Genomic DNA, 24,751 nt, shown 5'->3' on the forward strand with positions numbered 1-24,751 from the left:
AAGAGTACCGTTTTTAGAACTGATTGAGTCCAAAATGATTATCGGCACTGAAAAGGAACACTGTGCAAAATTGTCTCCAGATCATGTGCAGACACCTCCCTTAGATCTTCAACAACCCTCGATCAGATACACAGGAATGGAGAATGGAACCCAATCCTGGACAAGTCCTCCCTCACTGAAGAGAAAGCTCTTCTCCAAAAGGCAATATTTACCTATGATGGACCTTCAAAAGCCATCTAGAAACCAAAAACTGACGGCCTACACTCTGTAAAGAGTGGTTGGAACACTTTTAGAGATGCCCACCTAACCCCCCATGGTAAAAAACGATCTGGTTTATGGGTCACGTTCCTAGATATGCCATCACAACATCGAAAGCAATACAAAACAAGCTTAGCACCAAAGATAGACTACAATTCTTGGGATTTGAGATGAGAATGCAGCCACCCCATGAATAAGACAAAATCTGTTGAAAAGTGAGCCTATGTGGCTGCACTATCATGCAACAAAGGGGCTGCAAAATGCCTTCTGCCATGGTCCCTAGCAAAAGTAAAGAAGTGAGAATGACATACTCTCTATTCTTTGTTTGCTGGTTTCAAACAAACTTGAATTAGAAGTCCAGTAGCAGTTACCCCATGAAAAGGACAAAATATATTGAAAAGTGAGCCTATGTGGCTGCACTATCATGCAACAGAGGGGCTACAAAATGCCTTCTGCCATGGTCCCTAGCAAAAATAAAGGAGTGAGAATGACATAATCTCTCTTCTTTGATTTGGTGATTTCAAATATACATGAAATAACAGTCTAGTAGCCAGTTTCATAGCCTCTTTCAAACATACTCTACTGATTGAAAAATCCCAACGTTGGGATACTCTCTTTGATGGCAACGGATCATACCTTGTATCAGCCCCGTCCCAACCCTGACGATGGTAGGCATTCGATTCCATGGCCGGTGATCCGTGTCCTTGCTGCAATTTTCGTCGTGATTTGCAATCCGTTATATTTCCTGATAAAATGGTACCACGAAGAGAATAGCAACGAAGGGAACCAGGGAGCTTCACAGAGCCGAGGGCTTGACCAGTCTGTGATAAATAGTTTTCCTACCTTTGAATATGGCGTGATGAAGATGCATAGAGACACACTAGAGTGTGCCATATGCTTGGGTGAATTCAAATACCGGGAATCTCTTCCATTGTTGCCTAATTGCAGCCACAGCTTCCATGTCATATGTGTTGATTCTTGACTTAAAGATAATGCAACCTGTCCAATTTGCCGAGCTCATCAGGCTCAATCCATTAGAAGGTTAATATCTCCTTCCTGTTTAGATTACAATCCATATTACACTATAGTAGTTTATTCCTGTGTTCTCTCTGTTATCTATAGTTTTTTTTATCAATATTACACTATTTCATGATTTTGGTTTTATTGTTCTGAGATTTGTTTAGGTGTTAAGATCTGATTTAGGGAATGATTAGGATGGTAATGATGTTTGGTTTTTGATGTAGCTGAGACTTTCATCTGTTTTCTGAGTTATCTATTTCTTTGTCTAATGTAGAGAATAAGGTTATTATCACCTGCCTTTTAGGCAAAGCACGTTGCTAGTGTAATCTCTATGTATCAATTGATTGAGAAAAAAAGAGAAAGAAAGAAAAGGTAAATTGAATACAGGAATGTTAAAGATACTATATGAATATGGAAGGCTATCGAAAAAAATAATTTATACTCAATTTGTGTGTGTTAGACGATTTATATCTCTCCATTTAAGAAAAATCCTTCCAGACGTTGTTACCTATAGTGTGCTTATAAATGGATTAAGCAGACAAGCTCAGACGAGAGAAGCAAAACAGCTACTATTTAAGCTGTTTTATGATAACTCAGTTCTAGATTCACATACGATACACTGGTGGGTCATTGCAGCAATGTTGAATTTACATATAGATGTACATTGTTGCCTCCTTAGGGAGAAAAAAAATCAATGAAATATTTAGTATAATTGTAAAACATGTTGATCAGTTGGAGGATGCCTTAACTAAAGCACAAAGCAACAATTATCAAAATCCATTATAGACAAGTCGGGCATGACCACATATCTATGTCCCACTCTAGGATGAGTTTTAACAGTATTAAGGGTGAATTAGCATCTTTCTTTTTATATTTTTCTTATCCTTTTTTCACCTGATTAGAAGGGGAAGTTGTTAAAATATTTAATAGAAGTAATTGTGAGAGGGCACGATACTTATTCAATTCTTCCATTCAGAACTCTTTATTTTATACTGAGGATCAATTCCCAACTCAAAATGAAATAAACTAACAACAAATTCTATTAATATGGTCCCTTGCATAAATCTATGTTCCATTTTAGGGTGAGTTTTCCAATTATTAAGGGCAAATTAGGCTTTATTTTTTATAATTTCCTCTCCTTTTTACACCTGATTATGCAAATAATTACAGGAAGATATTGGTATTTGAATGATTAGCTTATTTTTTAATATCAGTAATAGTGAGAGGGCATGATACTCTTGCAATTCTTCCATTCAATACTCTTCTTTTATGCTGCAGATCGATTCCCAACTCAAAATTAAATAACTACGAATAGCATCTTTTATTAATATGAAGAAACTCCATGAAAACAGAAACTTGGATACAAAAGACAGCAATCCCGATTCACATGCTTTAAACGTGTTAAAACAACAACTTAAGGGTATCTTGGTCAATTTACACAACACAAATATATAATAATTTTTTAGAGGGCGATAAAAAAAGCTCCCTCCCTAGGGCGTCGGCCTACGGAGGGAGGCGGTTTCTCCCTCTCTCTCGTCCCCCCTCTCTCTCCCACATCTTCCTCTCTCTCGTCTTGCTCTCTCTCCCTTTCTCTCTCACTCGCTCTCGCTCTCTCTCTCCCTCTCTCTCGCTCGTTTCCTCTCTCTCCCCATTGCTAACCCTCTTTTTATCGTCTCTCCCATGGTTGGCAAAAGATAGCCGCGGAGGCCGAATCGGGAACTGTGGAGGCCAGATCTGGAACATGGCTTTTCTGTGGTGGCTAGATCTAGGGCTGTGGAGGAAGGATCTGGGGCCGTGGAGGCTGGATTGGGAGCCGTGGAGGTCAGATTTAAAGCCATGGAGGTCGTGAAGGTGGATCTGGAGCCGGGGAAGACCGTGAAGGTTGTCGGTGGCCGTGAAAGGCCGTGGGGTGCTAGACCTGGACCCGTGGAAGGCCAGCTATAGACGGTGTGAGTGGATTATCGGATTCGAGGGTCATGGAAAGCCGGGGGCCATATATAGGGCGGAATGGTCGGAGTTGGGCTCGAGAAGGCCGGATTTAATGGTGAAAGGGCCGGATCTAGTTAGGGTTGATAGAGAAAAAGGATGGGGGAGTTGTTGGAGGCTGTGGAAAGGGCCGATGTAAGGAAAAGGGTGTTCAGATTCAGGGGAAAAGGAGGAGGTTAAATATGGAGGTGAGGGAGGTTGTGGATAGCGGCAATGAACCTTGTAGGGTTAAGGTTTGAAGGAGGAGGAAGAGGAGGGGAGTTTTAGGGTTGTTAGGGTTAGGGTTGATTGGGGAAGGAGGTGGGGGAGTAGTATAGTCTTTAGGGTTACGGTTTAGGGTTAGGGCTAGGAGTATACTTTTGGATGGGATGATTTTTGGGTTAGTGGAAGTAGGTTTTGGAGAAGATGATGGAAGAATTTGATATATTTTTAATGGGGAGCGGTCGGTGTTTGGTGGTGGTTCGAGGTGAAGGTCGCTGGAGATCGGATGATGATGTTTGGTGGTTGGCTATCGTGCACGATTAGGGGCGCAGAATAGCTCTGGGCCTTCGAGCGGGATTTTTGAAAATTGAATTTGCTAGCAGATTGCAGTGGAGAAATCGGTGTGACGTGGCAGGTCACGATCTTGACTTGGGGGTCCCACATATTTGGCACTTTTTGCTGGATTCGATTAAATTAAGGCTATTGGGTAATGTAGGGGGTAATGAGCTTTTTGGGCCAAGGAGAATGCTCCTGGGCAATTCGTACTATGTAAATCTAGTGGGACTACTGGTCCCCATTGTAATTTTCTTGGTATGAATATATTTGTCAATTTTCAAAAAAAATATATTATAATAATTTTTGTGTGGAGAGAGCCCTAACTCACGCACGCTTCTCTCTTACTCTCTCTTCATTGTCTCTCTTTCTCCTTCTCTTCAATCCTTAATCTCTTTAAATCATGTAATCATCTAACATGGTATCAGAGCTAAAGGTTGAAGTGTTCATCCCTCATTAAAAAGGTGCTACGAATCTTTTCTCTTTCTTCTTCATCTTTTTTTTGTTCTCTTTTCTTTCTTTCAACTCCAATCCCCAAACTCAATTCCCAAACCCAAATCCTTTCCATCCCATAACCATCACCACTAGAAGTGACCTCCATCAATTTCAAACTTCCATGCTTAAACCTTATTTTCTATCATCAAAACCATCAAAACACCTCAAAATCCTTCCCTAACCTTCCTAACCGCACAAACCTAAGCCATTTTTTGGCTTTTTATTTTCTCTCCTAACCGCTTCTCTCCACCCATATTTAACCCTAGCCTAACCCTAGGAAAATTTTTCGCATCCCCCTCCACACACCTTTGGACCCATTTTGTCCTATTCTAACCATAAACCCTAACCCTAGTTTTTTTCTTCCAACCCTAGTCCAAGCTTCTATATGTGATCTTTTGTGAAGCCTATAACCTAGGTTAGTGATTCCATCATATCCTAACCTTATTTTCTTTTCAAATCAGCAATCTATTTGCATCTATTCATGATCTAGATTCTACTCTTCTTTCTTACTTCCTTTTGATGGTGATTCCAAGTGTTTGGTTCTTATTGCTAATGTTATTGGATATTCGCTGTGGTGATTATTAGTTGTTGGTGATTCTAAGTGTTGGTTGGGATTGTTGATGTGTATTGAATTGTATTTGGAGTGATTTTGTGGTTGTTGGTGATTTATTTGTTGTTGTTGTTAGTAATGGTTGTTGGTGGAGCAGTTTGGGGTGATTGTGGACTATTATGAGTGGTGGTTGTTGTCTACTTGTTATTGGGTGATTGTTGATGGACAGGTTGATTATTAATGGTGATTGTGGGTTGTTCACTAATTGTGGTGTTGATTCTATTTCTGTGACCTTGGTGGTTGTGGTGTTGTTTTTCTTGGGTTGGTGATTGACCCAGTATGTTATTTGTGGTTATTGAATGTGTTATGACATTCTAGTCGTTAGTTGATTGCTTTTTGGGTTCGTCGTGGTGTTTTTCCGTGTATTGGAGATTGCTTGTTCTTTGTTGATGCTATGGATCCAATTGATTTATCTTCACAGCAACTCGGATCTATTAAAGTCAACCTTGGTGGTTGTGGTGTTGTTTTTCTTGGGTTGGTGATTGACCCAGTATGTTATTTGTGGTTATTGAATGTGTTATGACATTCTAGTCGTTAGTTGATTGCTCTTTGGGTTCGTCGTGGTGTTTTTCCGTGTATTGGAGATTGCTTGTTCTTTGTTGGTGCTATGGATTTAATTGATTTATCTTCACAGAAAATCGGATCCATTAAAGTTGATGAGGTCCCTGCTTCATCTACGGTTCCCTCCACTCGCTATTCTCATGTGGAGGCCCTCGTAGAGGCTCCTCTCCAGATGACATCTATCAGACTTAATGGACATAATTACCTGCCTTGGAAGAGGGTTGTTTGTATATATCTTCTGGGTCGGGGAAAGGTTCATTTTCTTGAGCAGTCTCCTTCAGCCAAGACAAATTCTGCTTATGCGAGATGGGAACTACAGGATGCAGTTATCAGATCCTTCTTATGGAATTGTATGGACTTACAGATCGCTGCTAATATGATGTATCTTGACTCCTCTAAGGAAGTCTAGGACCAGGCTGCGATTTGTATTCTGGAGCAGATAACATCACCCGGATGTGTGATCTATTCTCAGACTGGTTTAAATTTCAACGTGGTGGCATGTCCACACTCGATCATTACAGTTCATATATTGCATTGTGCCAGCAGCTAGATATGCTTATGTCTTTCATTGTCAATCCTATCGTTCTTGCTGAGCCTCAAGAAAAATTATGCGTGGTTCGCTATCTTGATTCTTTGGGGCATGAGTATCTTTAGATGCGACAGCAGATTTATAGTTCTGGGTCTCTTCCGTCTCTTTCTAAGGCATTTTCTCGAGTACAGCATATGAGGGCTGTTCCAGCCAGTGACCAACCCTTGGATGGATCCGCCCTTGCTACATCTACTGGTGGAGATCGTGGCCGTGTTTTTACTAGACCTAGCCGTGGACATGATGGAGGTTCCTATGGCCGTGGTCGTGATGGAGGTGCACATGGTCATGGTCATGGTCGTGATTCAGGGGGAGGCCGTGGTCGTGGGTCTTGATATTGTACGCACTGTCGTATGGAGGGTCACACTATCGATTATTATTATGATTTACATCCGAAGCGTCGCCCATATCGGTCTACCATCGCTTTTGTTGCTGCATCTGATAGCCACCCCCTGTCTTTGTTATTGGATCTGTTGCTCCTATTCTCTCACATGCTTCTGCTACTGCTCCTTTGGTCCAGCGAGACTCTCTAATGGTTGACCGAGCTGAGTATGAGGAACTTGTACACCTACGTGATCGAGACAAGCAGCCGACTGCTACATTTGCCCAGCCACGTAGCTCGTCTTGTTTCCTCTCTAGCAATGCCTCTGGATCGTGGCTTATTGATTCAGGGGCATCCCATCACATGACCAGTAATTTCAAACTACTTCTTTCCAGTCAGCATCATCTAGTACGCCTCATATTGTTCTTCATTAGATGGTACTACATCAACTTATTCAAGGGTTGGGGCAGTTTTAATCTCTAAAGACCTTTGCTTATCTTCTATCCTGTATGTTCCTTCATTTCCTGTTGGTTTATTGTTTGTGCGTCAATTGAACTCTGAACTGTTCGGTTTCTTTCTTTACGTCGTATTGTGTTTTTAAGGATCAGAAGACTGGGACGAGGATTGGTTTAGGTCGTGAGATGGGTGGCTTGTACTATCTCGATTCTACTCCTGTTGGTGCTGCGCTTCACACCTAGGTTGATGCTCATCAATGGCACTGTTGTTTGGGCCATCCTCATGCTGATAGTCTTAGGAAATGTCATTTATTACTAAACCTGTTGAGTCTTTTTCTCGTGAGTGTTGTGAGTTGGGAAAGCACCATCGTGTGGCTTTTCCTTCACGTGGTATTCATTGTGCATCACGACCTTATGAGCTTAATCACTCTGATGTATGGGGTCCTTCACTTGGTGTCTCTTTATTTGGATTTAGATACTTTGTTATATTTGTGGATGATTTTCATGAGTTACATGGTTATTCCTCATGATGGATCGTTGAAGTCTTTAATGCATTTCGCAACTTTTACTTTGAAATTGTTAATCAATTTAAATGTTCTATTTCTTGCTTACGTACAGATAATGCTAGAGAATATTTTTCAAACAATAATGGTTTTCATCAATTTCTTGGTTCACGTGGCATAATCCATCAGTCATCTTGTGCATATACTTCACAGCAAAATGGTGTTGCAGAGAGGAAGATTCAATATTTATTGGATATTACTCGCACTATCATGTTTAAGATGCATGTACCAAAGATCTATTGGGGAGATGCAGTTCTTACGGGTTGCTTCATAGGGAATCGACTCCCTTCTACAGTGTTATCTGGCCAGACGCCTTTCTCTATATTATACCTGTTAGGATATCCCTTTCCATTACTTCCGCGTGTCTTTGGATGCGAATGTTTCGTTCATAGATTAGGACCTGGTCTTGATAAGCAAGATCCTCGGGATAAAAATGTATCTTTTTGGGTTACTCTCGTACCCAAAAGGGATACAAGTGTTATATTCCTCGACTGTGGAAAACTTATGTTTCTGCAGATGTCACCTTCTTTGAGGATAGCCCTTATTTTCCAGGCCCACCTTGTACTTCTTTTGAGGTGCCTACTCTACTATTTCTGCTGCAGACGTGCCCTGTAGAGCCCTCTACAGTTCATTCTCCAGTGGTGGGTGATAGAGAGACACCCGTGGATCGCATAGAACCTGAGCCGAAAGTGTATACTCGAGGACCATGACAGATTGTTCTATCTACTTCTCAGCCATCATCTCATACAACTGATCCTCGCTCTTAGTCGGAAGATCCTACGTCAGGTACTTCCTTTCCTATATCTGATTCGCCTATTGCCTCTAGCACTAGGTCACATACTACTACACATCCCATTTCTCAGTTTGTTTCATATGAGCATCTATCACCTTCCTTTCGTTCATTTGTTTCTAATGTATCTTCTGTTTCTTTGCCTAAGTCTATTTCAGATGCTCTTGCTCACCTGGTTGGCGTGCGGCTATGGATACCGAAATGGCTGCTTTGTATTAAAATAATACGTGGCGACCGGTTTCTCTGTCGTCTGGTGCAAAGATTGTTGGGTGTCGATGGGTCTTTGCAATTAAGTACCTCCTGATGGAACCATTGAAAGGCTCAAAGCTCGACTTGTGGCTAAAGGTTACACTCAGACATTTAGGTTATTATCAGGAGACATTCTCACCTGTGGCCAAGATATTGTCTGTTCGAGTTTTGATTTCTATTGTCGTTAATCGTGGCTGGCCGCTATATCAACTAGATGTTAAAAATTCATTTCTTCATGGTGATCTCGGTGAGGAAGTGTATATGGAGCAACTTCCCGGGTATGTTGCTCATGGAGGAGATGTGTTCATCAGTATGTCATCTTCACAAAGCAATCTATGGTCTCAAGCAATCTCCGAGAGCAAGGTTTGGGAGGTTCAATCTGCAGTTATCAGATTTGGTATGAAACAGTGTGCTGTTGATCACTCCGTCTTCAGCTATCAGTCCACTGCTGGCTACATCTTGATAGTATATGTGGATGATATTGTAATTACAGGAGACGACAAAGTTGGGATACGAAGATTGAAAACTTTTCTTCAAGAAGAGTTTTCCACTAAAGATCCGGGACTTCTCAGATATTTCCTTGGTAGTGAAGTGGCTCGTTCTGAGTAGTATGGATTGTCCTTATCACAAAGAAAGTACACCTTGGATATTTTAGAGGAGACAGGTTCTATGAGGGTAAAGCCAGCATCCACACCTATGGATCCAAATGTTAAACTCATTCTAGAAGAAGGGAACTTGTCAGATGATCCAGGACGTACAAGCAAGGTTTAAATTTCGACCGAAATCCGAAATTTCGGATTTGGGTCAACACCGAAACCGAAATGGCCGAAATCCGAAATGTACCAAATTACCGAAATTTCGAGAATTTGGTCAATTTCAGCGAAATTTTGAAAAAAATAATATTAATTTTTTACTCCTTTACCAAATTTCAACCGAAATTTCGGCCCAAAAAACCGACATTTCATGTGACTTTACCAAATTTCGGCTGAAATTTCAGGATTTTGGCTGCAATTTCGGTTTCGGCTATGTCCGAAATTTATGCCGAAACCGAAATTTCAAACCATGGAAACAAGAGGTTAGTTGGAAAATTGATTTATTTCACAGCTACTCATCCTGGCATTTCTTTTGTTGTAGGGTTAGTCAGTCAATTTATGAATTCTCCTCGGACTTCCCATTGGGTAGCAGTAATACAGATCATAAGGTACTTTAAGAAGAGGATTGCGTTTCAAGAAGAATGGTCATGAAAGGGTAGAGAGATACACTGATGCCGATTGGGCAGGATCTCCAGCTGACAGGAGATCCGAGATCCACGACTGGTTGTTGCACCTTTGTTGGTTGTAATATGGTAACATGGAGGAGTAAGAAGCAAGACATTGTATCCAAATCAGGTGCAGAAGAAGAATACAGGGTTATGTCTTATACTAGTAGAGAACTGATCTGGTTTCATTCCTTTCTATCAGAGATTGGTCTCTCATCTTCAGGCCCAGCTCAATTATATTGTGATAACAAGTCTGCAATTCATATTGCCACTAATCCCGTCTTTCATGAAAGGACCAACCACATTGAAGTTGACTGCCATTTCATCCGCCAGAGGATTTAGAGAGGCGAAATAAGTACCATGTTCACTCGATTGCAGATGTATTTACTAAATCCTTAGGACCTGCTAAGTTAAAAGATGCTTGTAACAAGCTCGGATTGTATGATATATACACTCTGGCTTGAGGGGAGTGTTAAACGTGTTAAAACAAGCACATAAGGGTATTTTGGTCAAACAAGCACTTAGGTATTTTGGTCAAATTCAATGCATGCAAAACTAACAATTAATATTTTTACAACATGAAAATATGAAAATAGCACTGCCTGTTAGGAAGGTGTAGATGGGCTTGCAGCATCATTATCCATATGGAAGATAATTAAAAGTACAGGTCATGGGATACATTAGAAACAACTATACAGTGGAAGTAACCATTCCAAAAAAAAAGAACTATACAGTGGAAGTACTGAAAATATCTGACATGAATGCTTCATCAGAAAATAATTTCCTTGATCAAACACACCATATTAACATTATACAATGTTCTAGTACAAAATAAAAATGCAGTAAGATGCACCTCACGATCATTTGGGTTCACAGCTTGTAACATGTCAGTTAGAAGTTCCATGACACTCCGAATGTTATCCAGGCCTGATAAACTGAAAAGATAACACAACACAATAAACTGAAAAGAGAGTGTTGGCAGCAGAGAAACATATATTTCAATACAAAAGCCAGAATATAACTCCCAACTTAAAAAAAGAAAAAAAAAACTGAAGGGAACACAATACACCAATACAGTGCACATAGCTGAAATCAAAATCCTACCTTAAACTTTCCATCTTAGATGCCATTGCGTCATCAAGTCTTCTAGAAATATTACCGGGCTTTCCATAACCTGCTTGAGTATGTCTTTCTGTTGGATGAGTTATGGGAGGAGTAAATATTGGAGCTGTATCTGCTGAACGTTGTGGGCACTCTACTCCAGATCGCTGCAATCATTACATTTTCCAAATAAATCAGTATTGCACAGGATTAATCCACAGTACAAGTAGGAAGAATTAGTTATTTCAAGTCCTTCACGTTTTTTTTTTTTTGTAAAGCACCACTAATAGCAATGCAATAAAAAATGATGTGCATCAGTATAAAAATGACTTGGAGTATAAGAATGGAAAATGTATGCCATATATCATAAAACAGTATACCACTGTCCATCTTTATTTTTATCTGACAATATTGTGGACTGGTCAAACAATTACAATCATTAGATAGGTGGAGTGTAGGGGAAATGGTTTTCTGACTAGTGGCTCTAGGCTGCCAGCACATTTATGGTTGAAAGGTTTAGGCTGCATAAGGTAACCATGCCCGCTGACATTATTGCGGACTAGTCAAAAAATTACAATCATCAGATTGGTGGAGAATTAGGCAATGGCTTTCTGACTAGGTGGCTCTAGGTTGCCAGCACATTTATGGTTGAATGGTTTAGGTTGCACGAGGTAACAAGGCCCAAGAGCACTAGAACACACGCACGCACGCGCAAGCGCGTGCACACACACATGCATGTATAGTGTATCTAGATAGATAAATTTTTATATGGTGAACTCGAATACATGTGAGTAGCAAAAAAAAAAAAAAAAAAAAAACTAGTGGGGCCCATGTTATTCGGTGAACTAAACCATTCAAAAGTTGGCCCACGGTGTAGATAGGCTTTGCCCCAAAAAATCTTTCCCATAGGATCATCCTTACCCTTTGATTTGTGAAGGTTACTAAACCATGCCATCCATTTTAAACCTCCAAAGATTGAAGGGTTTGGATCATCCTGTGGAAAATATTTTTTGGGGCACGGCCTATCTATGTCGACCAACAACGTGGGCCCCATTTTTTATTTTTTTTGCTACTTGCGTGTTTGCAAGTTCACCATATAAAAAATCATTTCTCTCTCTCTCTCTCTCTCTCTCTCTCTCTCTCTATATATATATATATATATATATATATATATATATATATATATATATATGAGAAAAGTGTAGCTACACACTCGTGTAGCTAACTTAGCTACACACTCTTGCTTAAATTACAGTGGGCCCCACATTGTTTGATGATGCAAACCATTCATTTGAAGGGCCCTCACATAGATAGATTGTGCCCAAAAAATCAGCTCCATAGGATTATCCCAACTCTACGATTTGTGGAGGCAAAAATGGACGTGTAAAAACCTTCACAAATCTGTCCATTTTTGCCTCCACAGTTTGAAGGGTTGGGATGATCCTATGGAGCTGAGTTTTTGGGCACACCCTATCAATGTGAGGGCCTATCAAATGAATGGTTTGGATCACCCAAACAATGTGGGCCTACTGTATTTTAAGCCGTAGGTGTAGCTAAGTTAGCTACACGAGTGTGTAGCTTCACTTTCCTCTCTCTCTCTCTCTCTCTCTCTCTCTATATATATATATATATATATATATATATATATATATATATATATATATATATACTAGTAAAAAACCCCGTGTGATGCACGGGCCGACAAAGAACTGTACGGACCACATCATCGGTTGATCCAAACCGTCCATGTGATGGAACACAACATAAATAGGTTGTGCCCGTAAAATCATTTCCTTAGGCTGATCCTAGCCCTCCAATCGATAGAGGTTTCCATCATATGTTTTTCCTCTTAAGGTGCCAGGAATTTGTAAATATTTTTAAAGGTGTCCTGGATCCGTAGTATTATGTAATATGTTCATAACCATCCGTAGTGTTATCAACATATGGATCGAATCCATAATTTTGCAAAGCAAAAACGTGAATTTGTCAACTTTTTTTATTAAAAAACATAAAGGAAGGGGGTGGGTAGGATTGAAATTATGTGGCTTTAATGGGTGCCTTTGTTAAAAAGCATAAAGGAGGGGTAGGATTGAAAATATGTGGGTTGAATGGGTGCCTTTGTTAAAAAAAGTCACAAAAAGTGATGTGTAATTGTAGGAAATATTCAAATAATTCTCTCCTTTTCTCTTCTGCTATATATATATATATATATAAGGAGATGATTCCCCCCACGTAGGATGATGCGGCCCCCCTTTCAACGTGAATTGTGGACGCATCATCCTGGGGGGGGGAGTGAAAAAATCATCACCCTAAATATAATATGGAGGATCTGTGTATGTGTTTGTGTGTGTGTGTTCGTTGTGAAGAGGCATATCATTGATATCGATCTCATTGCTCATGAGTGTATTCTTCACAGCATAAGAACAAGAAGAGAGAGAGAGAGAGAGAGAGAGAGAGAGAGAGAGAGCCGTATGATTGGGTGGAGTGAGATCTAGATTGCAAAGGATTTGAAGCTTGGAAATATCTCGTGCCCCAAAAATCCTCTACATAGGATGATCCAAACCCGATCTGTGGAGGTTCAAATGGGGGGGGAGTGAAAAAATCATCACCCTTAATATAATATGGAGGATCTGTGTATGTGTTTGTGTGTGTGTGTGTGTGTGTGTGTGTGCGTGTGTGTTCGTTGTGAGGAGGCATATCATTGATTTAGATCTCATTGCTCATGAGTGTATTCTTCACAGCATAAGACCAAGAGGAGAGAGAGAGAGAGACGTATGATTGGGTAGAGTGAGATCTAGATTACAAAGGATTTGAAGCTTGGAAATATCTCGTGCCCCAAAAATCCTCTACATAGGATGATCCAAACCCGATCTGTGGAGGTTCAAATGGGTGGCACGGTATAGAAACCTTCACAAATTGGAGGGTAAGGATCATCCAATGGAAAAGATTTTTTGAGGCACAGTCTATCTACATCAGGGCCCAACTTTTGAATGGTTTAGACTTTATATCACCCAATAATATGGGCCTTGCTAGTTTTTGTTTCCCTTTCCTACACACATGTATGCAAGTTCCGCCTAATGTATATGAGTTATCGTTGAAATATACAAGTGAATATATATATATATATATATATATATGAGGATAGTGTTCCTGCGCACGTGCTTAGATAAGCTTATCTAAGCACGTGCTCAAAAACACATGTGGCTCACATTTTTTGGGGGATCCAAAGCATTCATTTGGAAGGCCCTTCCATGGATAGGGTGTGTACCAAAAATCAGCCCTATAGGACCATCCTAACCCTGCCATTTGTGGAGGGGAAAATGGGCAGAAACATGGACACACAGTGTCTGTCCATTTTCCACTCCAACTTTGATTGGGTTAGAATGATCCTATAGGGCTGATTTTTGGTACACACCCTATCCATGGAAGGGCCTTCCAAATGAATGCTTTGGATCCCCCAAAAAATGTGGGGCCACATGTGTTTTTGAGCACTTGCTTAGATAAGCTATCTAAGCAGGTGCTTAGAAACACTTTTCTCTCTCTCTCTCTCTATATATATATATATGCATATATGCATATATATATATATATATATATATATACACATATATGTATATATGATATGCATACATATATGTATATATGATATGATATGCATATATATGCATATATGTATATATGATATGCATATATATGTATATATAACGTATATGTATATGTTAGAGAGCTACATGATGGTGTGAGAGATAAATGAAAGGGAGAATAGAGAGAGAGAGAGAGAGAGAGAGAGAGAGAGAGAGACGATGGAGGATGGAGGGGAGAATAGGTCGTATGGTTGAGAGTTGCGTTAAGCAATCTCTCCCATACGAACCACTATATATATATTATATATCTTTGGACAAGTATACCCCTCTAAGAGTATATTACATTTACCCTCAAGCTGAAATGTATATATCATACATTCCAAGCTTGTTACAAGAATCTTTCAATTTTGCACATCCTAATGGTTTGGTAAACATATCTGCAAGTTGAACTGCAAATTGAGTAAACAATGTGCAAATCTCATCACTCTGAATCCAAAGATGAACGAAGTGACAATCAACTTCAATATGCTTGGTTCGCTCATGGAATACTTGATTCATTGTAATATAGATTGCTGCTCTATTGTCACAATACAACTGTGCTGGAGATGTCGATGTGAACCCAATCTCCGATAAGAATGAGCGAAGCCATATGAGCTCCCCACTGGTATATGACATAGCTTTATACTCGGCCTCTGCACTTGACTTAGACACGACATCTTGCTTTTTACTTCTCCACGACACCAAATTACCTTCGACAAACGTGCAATACCCCGTCGTTGATCTCCTGTCAGCGGGAGATCCTGCCCAATCTGCTTTACTGAATCCTTTTACCTTTTCATGTCCATGTCTTCTGAAGCATAGACCTTTACCTAGTGTACCTTTCAAATACTTGATGATCTGGATGACAGCCGCCCAGTCGGAACTACGTGGAGCACTCATAAAGCGACTAACCATACCAACTGCAAATGATATGTTCGGACGAGTCACAATCAAATAGATTAGTTTCCCAACCAATCTTCTATATCGACCAGGATCATCCAGCAACTCTCCTTGATCAGGAAGAAGTTTAACATTTAGTTCCATAGGAATAGCAGCAGGTTTTACCCCCATTGAGCCGGTCTCCTCTAGGATGTCCAACACATATTTCCTTCAGGACAAGGAGAGAGCATGACGAGAGCGAGCAACCTCAATACCAATGAAATATCTGAGTTGACCTAGATCTTTCGTAGAAAATTCTCCATGGAGAAAAGACTTCAGATTATGTATGCCATGCCAGACTTACCATCTCTTGTAATTACAATATCGTCAACATATACAATGAGAAGAATATATCCAGAACTAGATTTGTGACTAAACACAGAATGATCAACAGCACATTGCTTCAACCTAAAACCGCAGAACCGCAGCACTAAATCGTCCAAACCAAGCCCTGGGTGATTGTTTGAGTCCATAAATTGCCTTCTAAAGATGGCATACTGATGAGCACATCTCCCCCTGAGCAACATACCCAGGAGGTTGCTCCATTTACACTTCCTCAGTCGGATTGCCGTGAAGAAAGGCATTCTTGACATCCAATTGATAGAGTGGCCAACCACGATTAACAACCAACGAGATCAACACACGAATCGATGGAATCTTAGCAACCGGCAAGAATGTCTCCTGATAATCAACACCAAATGTTTGAGTGTACCCCTTAGCAACAAGGCGGTCTTTGAGACGCTCAACAGACCCATCTGGAAGGTACTTGTTAAAGTATAAAAGATAAATAATGCCTTTCTCCAACAGCTTAAGCTGTTGGAGAAGTTGGTTAGTTAACATGGTATCAAAGCCAAAGGTCTAGAGTTCAAACCTCCCAGATAGCAAAATTCACATGAGATGGTCAGTCCAAAGTGGGACCACATGTGGCACGTGTTTGCCAAGTGGGCCACACGTGCGGGGAAGTGTTAAAGTATAAAAGATAAATAACGCCTTTCTCCAACAGCTTAAGCTGTTGGAGAAGTTGGTTAGTTAACAGTATTTAATGGAAAACACCCAACGACAATCAACCGGTTGGGCACCAGAAGGGAGGGGAACCAACCGGCACGTTTTATTCGATTGAAGAGCACCCATCTCAGCATCCATAGCAGCTCGCCATCCCGGATGATGTAGAGCATCTGCAACAGACTTAGGCAAAGAAATCGAAGACATGCTAGACACAAAGGATCGAAAGGAAGGTAAGAGATGGTCATAAGAGACAAAATTCGATATAGGATGAGCAACAGTACAAGATCTAGTACGAGAGGCAATAGGTGAATCATGAGGTGTAGGCCAAACACCTGAGGGCAGACAATCCGACTGTGGAATAGGATTAGTAGGCGGAGATGATGTATCTTTAGTCATAGAATGAACAACCTGGCGAGGTCCCCGAGTATAAGTATTCTGTTCAGAATCCTTAGAAGTCACAGTGGTATCTTTTGAGGTTCAGTGGCAGCCATAGAGGCTGGCGTAGCAGGATCCATCATGATAGGCGCTAGCACAGGTTGACCCATCATGGTAGGGGCATCCACGTTAGGGATATCAACATGAAGTAGTGAACCAGAGATAGAGAAGTAAGGCTGGTCCTCAAAGAACGTGACATCTGCAGAGACATGTCTTCCTAAGACAAGAATTATAACATTTATAACCTTTTTGGGTACGTGAGTAACCCAATAAAAGGCACTTTTCTGCCCTAGGGTCCAACTTGTCAAGCCCTGGAGACAGGTGATGGACAAAACATGTACAACCAAAGACACGTGGTACTAATGGAAATGGATCACCTAGAGGAAACAAAACCGAAAAAGGTGTTTTCCCAAATAAAACTGAAGAAGGAAGACGGTTACCGAGGAAGCATGCTGTGAGAGCAGCATCGCCCCAATGAACTTTGGGAACCTTCATCTGAAATATAAGTGTACAGTCATATCCAGCAAATACCGAATTTTTCTTTCAGCCACACCATTCTGCTGTGAAGTGTGTGCACAGGATGACTGATGAATAATACCACGAGAGAATAGAAGATCATGAAAACCATTAGATACAGAGAAATATTTCTTAGCATTATCAGTACGTAAGCAATTAATAGAACATTGAAACTGGTTGGTTGCCTCAAAATAAAAATGATGAAATGCATTAAACACTTGAGATCTATCTTAAGTAAAAACAACCATGTGGCCCTCGAATAATCATCAACAAAAATAATAAAATATCGATATCCATTTAATGAAGTAGTTCTTGCGAGACCCCAAACATCAGAATGAATAAGTGCAAATGGATGAGACACTCTACTACTAACTCGAGAAGGGAAGAACACATGATGGTGTTTCCCTAACTCACGACTCTCAATGAAAAGACGGAACAGGATCCGAAATAAAAGAAAACTTCTTAAGCATATCTGCAGGTGGATGTCTCAAACGACAATGCCATTGATAGGCATCCACAGAGGAACGAAGAGCTACACCAGCGTCGGCCTGGTCAAGGTAATAAAGACCATCAATCTCACGACCCACTCCAATCCTCTTCCCAGTCTTCATGTCCTGAAAAATACAGAAGGAAGAAAAAAAGGAAACAGTACAGTTCAGTGATTTCGTTAATTGGTGAACAGGTAATAAGTTAACAAGAAAGGACGGAACATTAATAACAGAAGACAATTGAAGTCCCATTAAGACGAAAACTGCACCCATGGCAGAAACAGGAGATGTAGTCTCATCTGCTAATGTAACAGTACGAGGTCCCATAGAATGAATAGACTGGAAAGAGGAAAGAATTGTAGGGTTACCGGTCATATGGTGGGATGCTCCTGAATCAATGAGCCATGTCCCAGAAGAAGTATCAGAGAGAAAACAAGAGGGACTACCTTTATGTGCAAACGTGGCAGCTGGCTCTTTTCCCTTGTCCCTAATACAGAGAAGCTCCTCATATGCAGCACGAGGGATAGTCATGGACTAAAATATAGATGGAGCCACAAAAGAAGAAATACCATCGGAAGCAGCAGCAGAAGCATTCGCAGGCCTGTGTGGACGAAACTCACAATGTAAGTAGTAGCAATAGTCAACAATATGACCATCCAAATGACAGTGTGTCCAATGACGGCCCCCATGGCCTCGTCCACCACCATCTCTGCCTCCCCAAGACTCACGACCACCACCACGACCATGCCAACCACCATCACGGCCGCGTCCAACGCGACCACCACCCCGGCCACGATCACCCCCACCATATGAGACATGAGCAGATCCATCAACAATAGGTTCACCAGACTGAGGTACTCGCATACGCAGAACACAGGAGAAGGCCTTTGCGAGTGTGGGAAGCGAACCAGAACTAATAATCTGCTGATGGATCTGGAGATAGTCAGGGCCCAAAGAATCAAGAAACCAAACTACCCTCATCACTTCCTGACGCTTTTTGAGAACCTCAGGATCAACAGTAAATGGCAACAAATCAAGAGCTCCTGACAGAGGGCAAGATAATCACTGTAGTGGGATCCTACAGGTTTGTCTCCTCACTCAAGACTAAACCAATCTGAAAACCGATCACAGATACGAGTCAAATTATCCAACCCTAAATACATCGTAGGCACATGATCCCAGATTTCCTTCGAGAACTGTAGATACATCATGGATGTAGCGATATGGGAATCCATATAGCCCCACATAAAGAAGCGAACCACAGCATCATCCCCACGCCACTGATCATATGTCGGATCAGTGTTACGCGGAGGAGAGCGCTCAAGAAAACTGATTTTTCTACGGCCAAGTAGATAAGTATAAACTGCCATCTTCCACGGGGGATAATTTGTGCCATCCAGTTTTATTGAAGTCATCTGAAGAGGAGGCTCAACATAGGAATAGCTAGACTGAGCAGGAGACGACGAAGAACGGCCCTCATCAACCTTGAGGGTAGAAAGTTGGCGGGCAGATGGCTCCATAGACCCCATGAACAACCACCAAGAATACCACAATCACCACTGAAAAATAAAACAGAAAATTCCACAAGGCACTCAACAACCTACTGCAAAATCATGACAACACTAACAACAACCACCACGAAGTAACACCTCATCAGCCAACAAACGTAAGAAGATCACCACCCACAATAACCACCACAACATCCACAAGATAAAACGACCAAGGAGAGGCTATAATACATGTAGCCAACCATCCTCAAGTAAACCACCAAGATACGAAGCACAAGTTTTACAATAAGGGAAAAAGAATGATTTAGATCATGGGTAAAAGGTACCGAAGAATTGGAATCACAATCGAGGAAGAAAGACAAGAAAAGATGGGTTTAGGGTATGGAAAAAGGGAACCGAAGGTGCTGATTTTTAAATAGGACAAAAAACTAGGGTTTTGTGAATAAGACGAAAAATGAAAAAAATTGGGAGAAAGAGTTGGACGAAAATCAAGAGGATGGGGTATGGGAGATTTGTGCAAAGTTTGGGTTGAAAAGCCTAAATGGTTAGGGCGGAAATCAAAAACCCAAAAAGAAAAGAAAAAAAAGAGGTAAGAAGGAGATCTCTTACACCACCGGCTTTGATACCATGTTAGAGAGCTACATGATGGTGTGAGAGATAAATGAAAGGGAGAATAGAGAGAGAGAGAGAGAGAGAGAGAGAGAGAGAGACGATGGAGGATGGAGGGGAGAATAGGTCGAATGGTTGAGAGTTGCATTAAGCAATCTCTCCCATACGAACCACTATATATACTATATATCTTTGGACAAGTATACCCATCTAAGGGTATATTACATGTAACAGTATATATATATATATATATATATATATATATATATATATAATGAGGAAATGGTTTGTGAGCAGCTGGTCAGATAAGCTTCTCTGAGCAGAGCTCACAAACCATGGGAGGCCACATTTTTTTTTTGGGCGGGGGGGGGGGGGGGGGGGGGTTCCAAAGCATTCATTTGGAAGACCCTTCCATGGATAGGGTGTGTACCAAAAATCAGTCCTATAGGATCATCCTAACCCTGCCATTTGTGGAGGGAAAAAATGGGCAGAAACATGGACACAAAGTGTCTGTCCATTTTCCCCTCCACCTTTGATTGGGTTAGGATGATCCTATTGATCTGATTTTTGGTACACACCCTATCCATGGAAGGGTCTTCCAAATGAATGCTTTGGATCCCACGGAAAATGTGCCCCCCCATGGTTGGTGACCTCTACTCAGATAAACTTATCTGAGCAGCTGCTCACAAACCAAATCCTCATATATATATATATATATATATATATATATAATATGAGGAAAGTGTTCCTGAGCTCGAGCTCAAAAACACATGTGGGCCCACATTTTTTGGGGGATCCAAAGCATTCATTTGGAAGGCCCTTCCATGGATAGGGTGTGTACAAAAAATCAGCCCTATAGGATCATCCTAGCCCAATCAAAGGTGGAGCAGAAAATGGACAGACATTGTGTGTCCATATTTCTGCCCTTTTTTTCCTTCCACAAATGGCAGGGCTAGGATGTTCCTATAGGGCTGATTTTTGGTACACACCCTATCCATGAAAGGTCCATCCAAATGAATGCTTTGGATCCTCCAAAAAATGTGGGGCCACATGTGTTTTTGAGCTCGAGATCAGGAACACTTTCCTCTCTCTCTCTCTCTCTCTCTATATATATATATATATATATATATATATTCAACTCAACTCAACTCAACAAAGCCTTTGTCCCAAGCTAGTTGGGGTCGGCTAAATGAATCCTTTAGAAAAAAAAGTCATGGAGAAGGTAAAAGGGATCTACCCTGCTCTAATCCTGGTTCTAGTTGGGTTCTTCTATGTGGATCATTTTCTTCCATTCTATTCTATCATTTTCTTACATTCTCTCTCTCTCTCTCTCTCTCTATATATATATATATATATATATATATATGTGTGTGTGTGTGTGTGTGTGTGTGTGTTCAAAACTCTTTTGACACTCCCGGTTTATAACCGCGTCAACCGATTACTCAACTGCGGCATGCAGAGACGACTAGGATTTCCTTTGGCCATGTTTTGACCTGCATTAGCGTTTTGAAACACTGATCTAAAATCCATGAGGTTGTCTTCACGATCCACAATAGGATGAAAATGATGGTAACCTTTATACTTCTATCTAGGTGAGTTGTCACAGAATTCAGCAAATGCCATTATATTGACTTTGAAAATAACAAGAAATTCATAAAAGAAGGAAATGCAAGAAACATTCATCCCTCGAGCCCCAACGCTATTCATGGAAGAAAACAACACCTCCACACCCTGGCACTAGAACTGCACTTCCAAATTGTCATGGGTCCCAAGTTCAAGGAAACAAACTCAAGACCATCCTACTTAGTTTTAAAGAAAACCCTGAGCAGATAAAGATCTTGGTGGAATTCAATGTTCTTGAGAAGAAGATATCAGGGATATCACTTTACTTCATGGAAGAATGCCATATTCTTGTCCCCTTCCACCACTTTACTCTAGCACAGTACGGCCACTTCATCTCTTCTAGAACGGCCAACCTTACTCCTTTGAGTAGTTGTTCTTGTGATTCAACAGTAGTTGTCCTTCTTGTTAAATAGAATTGCCTCCAATCTTCTATCAGATTGCTGGAGGGACATACTTTCAAAAAGTATGACTCTTGATCCATGTTACACGGATCCTTCTGAATAGACGAAGTATCGGTGTCGGACATGTGTCGGATTCCAATACCCTGGGATTCTATGCAAAACTTATAGACCTTTTTTATCTATTTTTTCTGAGTACTACCACCACAACTTTACACGTGTATCCTAATAGTATGACGTACATTAGTTTACATGCAATCATGGTTTTAAATTTCCACCGAAACTAAAATCCCAATAGGCAACACGAGAGGGGGGGTGAATTGGGTTCTTAAAATTTTTGCCCTAATTAAGTGTAATGTTAAAACCAATTTTAACAATTAGCAATCATAAGTTCAATTCGGATTTTGAAATCAACAAAAGTCTAAATCTAACCCTTGTTCAAATAATTATAAAAATAAAGAAAGGTTTGATATTACCAATCACTACAAGAAGGAGGAGGTAGAAGATAGGAGACGACGCGATCATGTATAGTGGTTCGGTCACAAACGGACCTACTCCACTACCCAAGTACATGGTCTTTCCTTGGGATTTTCTTTCACTATTTGAGATTCCGCATGCCGAATCTCCGGGCTTTACAATCAACTCCTTCAAAGGACAAACTCCCTTTATACAAACCGCCTCCAAGGAACAATCCCTCTTCGCAAAACCGCCACCAAGGAAATCACTCATCTTCGCAAACCGCCTCCAAGGTAGTGATCCCTCTTCACAAACCGCCTCAAAGGGAAAAGTTCATCTTCGCAAATACGATGAATAATAGAAGAAGTTTAAGCTCTCTCAAGCCTCTAAATAGGCAAATAATATAATGAATAGCTCACCAATCACTCCAAATGATAACAACTAAAATCCCTAAGGAGTGCCTCTTGTTGAATGTAAAAACACAAATCAAAGCATAGAAGAGGATTTTTGAAAGAACCTTAGATTTTCAAGTTTAAGCTCTCAAGGATGTGAAAATAATCTTGCAAAAGGTTATTTAGTTGGTCAAGGATAGGGTATATATAACCCAAGTAAAAATATGACCGTTTGGGGCAATATGGTAAATAACTGGTCAAGAAAATCATTTTTATTTTCAAATTTCATACCGCCGAGGTCGACCGAGCTTGTCGCAGTCGCTCGACGAGGGCTTTATGGACAATTAAAATTTCCGTCCAAACCTATCTGCGGTCTCCCGGCCCAACCATGCTGGATTGTTTCCGGATTTTCAGAAACACATCCGTGGTCGACCGGCCCTCTATGTTTCGGTAGGTGCTGGAGTTCCAGCACACTTACCGCGGTCGCCTGGGAGACCCCGGTCGACCGGCCTTCTTTAAAATCTTGGTTTTAAATACTTAAGTCTTAGGGTTTTGGGCCATGGTCTTTGGGCTTTTGTTCAAGGTTTTCAAACACATTTTTGGGGTGTGTGGATGGTTTTCAAAGATGTCAAGTTTGTTTATGAAAATCATTTTGAAAACCTTTTGAAAGTGCAAATACATTTTACAAGAGGACTCCAATACAATATGAAAATATAGAACCTTGAGTCTTCTTGGATTGTCTTGGCTCCATATCACTTTCTTGGAAGTCTTCAACTTGTGAGAGAACTCTTCAACTTGCTTTGGGCCTTATGACTTCCTCCATTCTTTGAACTTCTTCAATGGTACATGAGAAAGTCATCAATGCTAGTTCATCTCCAAGCTTCTACTGGCACTTTGCTAGGCATGCTTGTGGGATCTTCGACTTGAGCTCTTGACTTGAACATCTTCCAAGAATGATGTCTCCAAAGAATGTGCAAGCTCGTTGGTTCATTGTGCATGTTGATCCGCAAGCCATGTGTTGAGTAGTATTGTGCTAGATGTATGTGCTAACTTGGTTTGACATTTGACTTTCTTGTCTAAGGCACAATACTACAACGGAACACATTAGTCCATAAAGACTAATCAATTTGGCTTTGCTAGCATCAAGACAACAAGGTAAAGAAGATTAGTTGAACCCATGGGAACCCTTGGGCTTCCAGAAACCAAGACAAAAAGCCGAAATGTTTTCGTGTCAATCCCCACCGAAATGGCATTGAAGCCGAAACACATACCGAAACCAAAAGTATACATGTATTAGCAGTATACTATATCAGCAAGTGAATTGTACGTATTACATTTATATGAATTGCATGTGAAATGGTGTGTATGTATTGTGTATAAATATTTATATGAATTACATGTGAAATGCGGCATATACTGAATTATCATGCAAACGCTGAGTGTTCGATGTTATTAAACCATTATTGGTGATTGTCTTGCTAATGTGATGGTTTCCAAGTGTGTATTTATCCTTATTCTAGCACTTCCCGAAGTTTCATTTTAAAATTCTACCGTTCGCATATGTTTTTGTTAAAGTATAAAAGAAGTTATCATGGTATCAGAGCAGGTCAATTGGACCTCTCCTTGAGCACAACACACGCATTCCCATCCTTCGGCGGACGGCTAGATCGGCCGTCCGCCAGGCATCAAGTCAAAACCCCATCACCACCACTGCAAAACCATCTCCAGCCGGGCACTACTTCTACTCTTTCTTTGTTTTTGTGACCTTTGTTTGACGATTAGTCATCTTCGATATCTACCCAGTGACTTCTATCACCCTTTTTTGTTTCTCATTACACCATATCTGCTTCCTTTAATTCTATTTTCTGGATCAAGGCATGCTTTTTCAAGACCCATCCATACATTCATCCAGTGGCTTAACGGAACCTATCTCAGCATCATCATCACCCTTTCTTTTCAATCTGTTAACAG

The 24,751-nt window shown here is 40.7% G+C and overlaps 1 protein-coding gene across 4 annotated transcripts in view; it reads right to left on the minus strand.

Annotated features, from left to right (window-relative positions):
- Nucleotides 1–24,751, minus strand: part of LOC143880332 (putative disease resistance protein RGA3) — a 41,845-nt gene that overhangs the window by 13,112 nt on the left and 3,982 nt on the right. For all 4 annotated transcript variants that reach the window (XM_077383221.1, XM_077383220.1, XM_077383218.1 and 1 more), the window contains exons 2-3: nucleotides 10,792–10,955; nucleotides 10,541–10,622 (exon numbers count right to left, since the gene is read on the minus strand). The gene's annotated coding sequence lies outside the window, so the exon portion shown is untranslated. The remainder of the gene's footprint in view (nucleotides 1–10,540; nucleotides 10,623–10,791; nucleotides 10,956–24,751) is intronic.

The sequence above is a fragment of the Tasmannia lanceolata genome, unplaced genomic scaffold (genome assembly GCF_043159265.1).
Source record: "Tasmannia lanceolata isolate RefF3 unplaced genomic scaffold, GAP_Taslan_0.1 ptg000006l, whole genome shotgun sequence".
In the NCBI taxonomy this organism is placed as follows: Eukaryota; Viridiplantae; Streptophyta; class Magnoliopsida; order Canellales; family Winteraceae; genus Tasmannia; species Tasmannia lanceolata.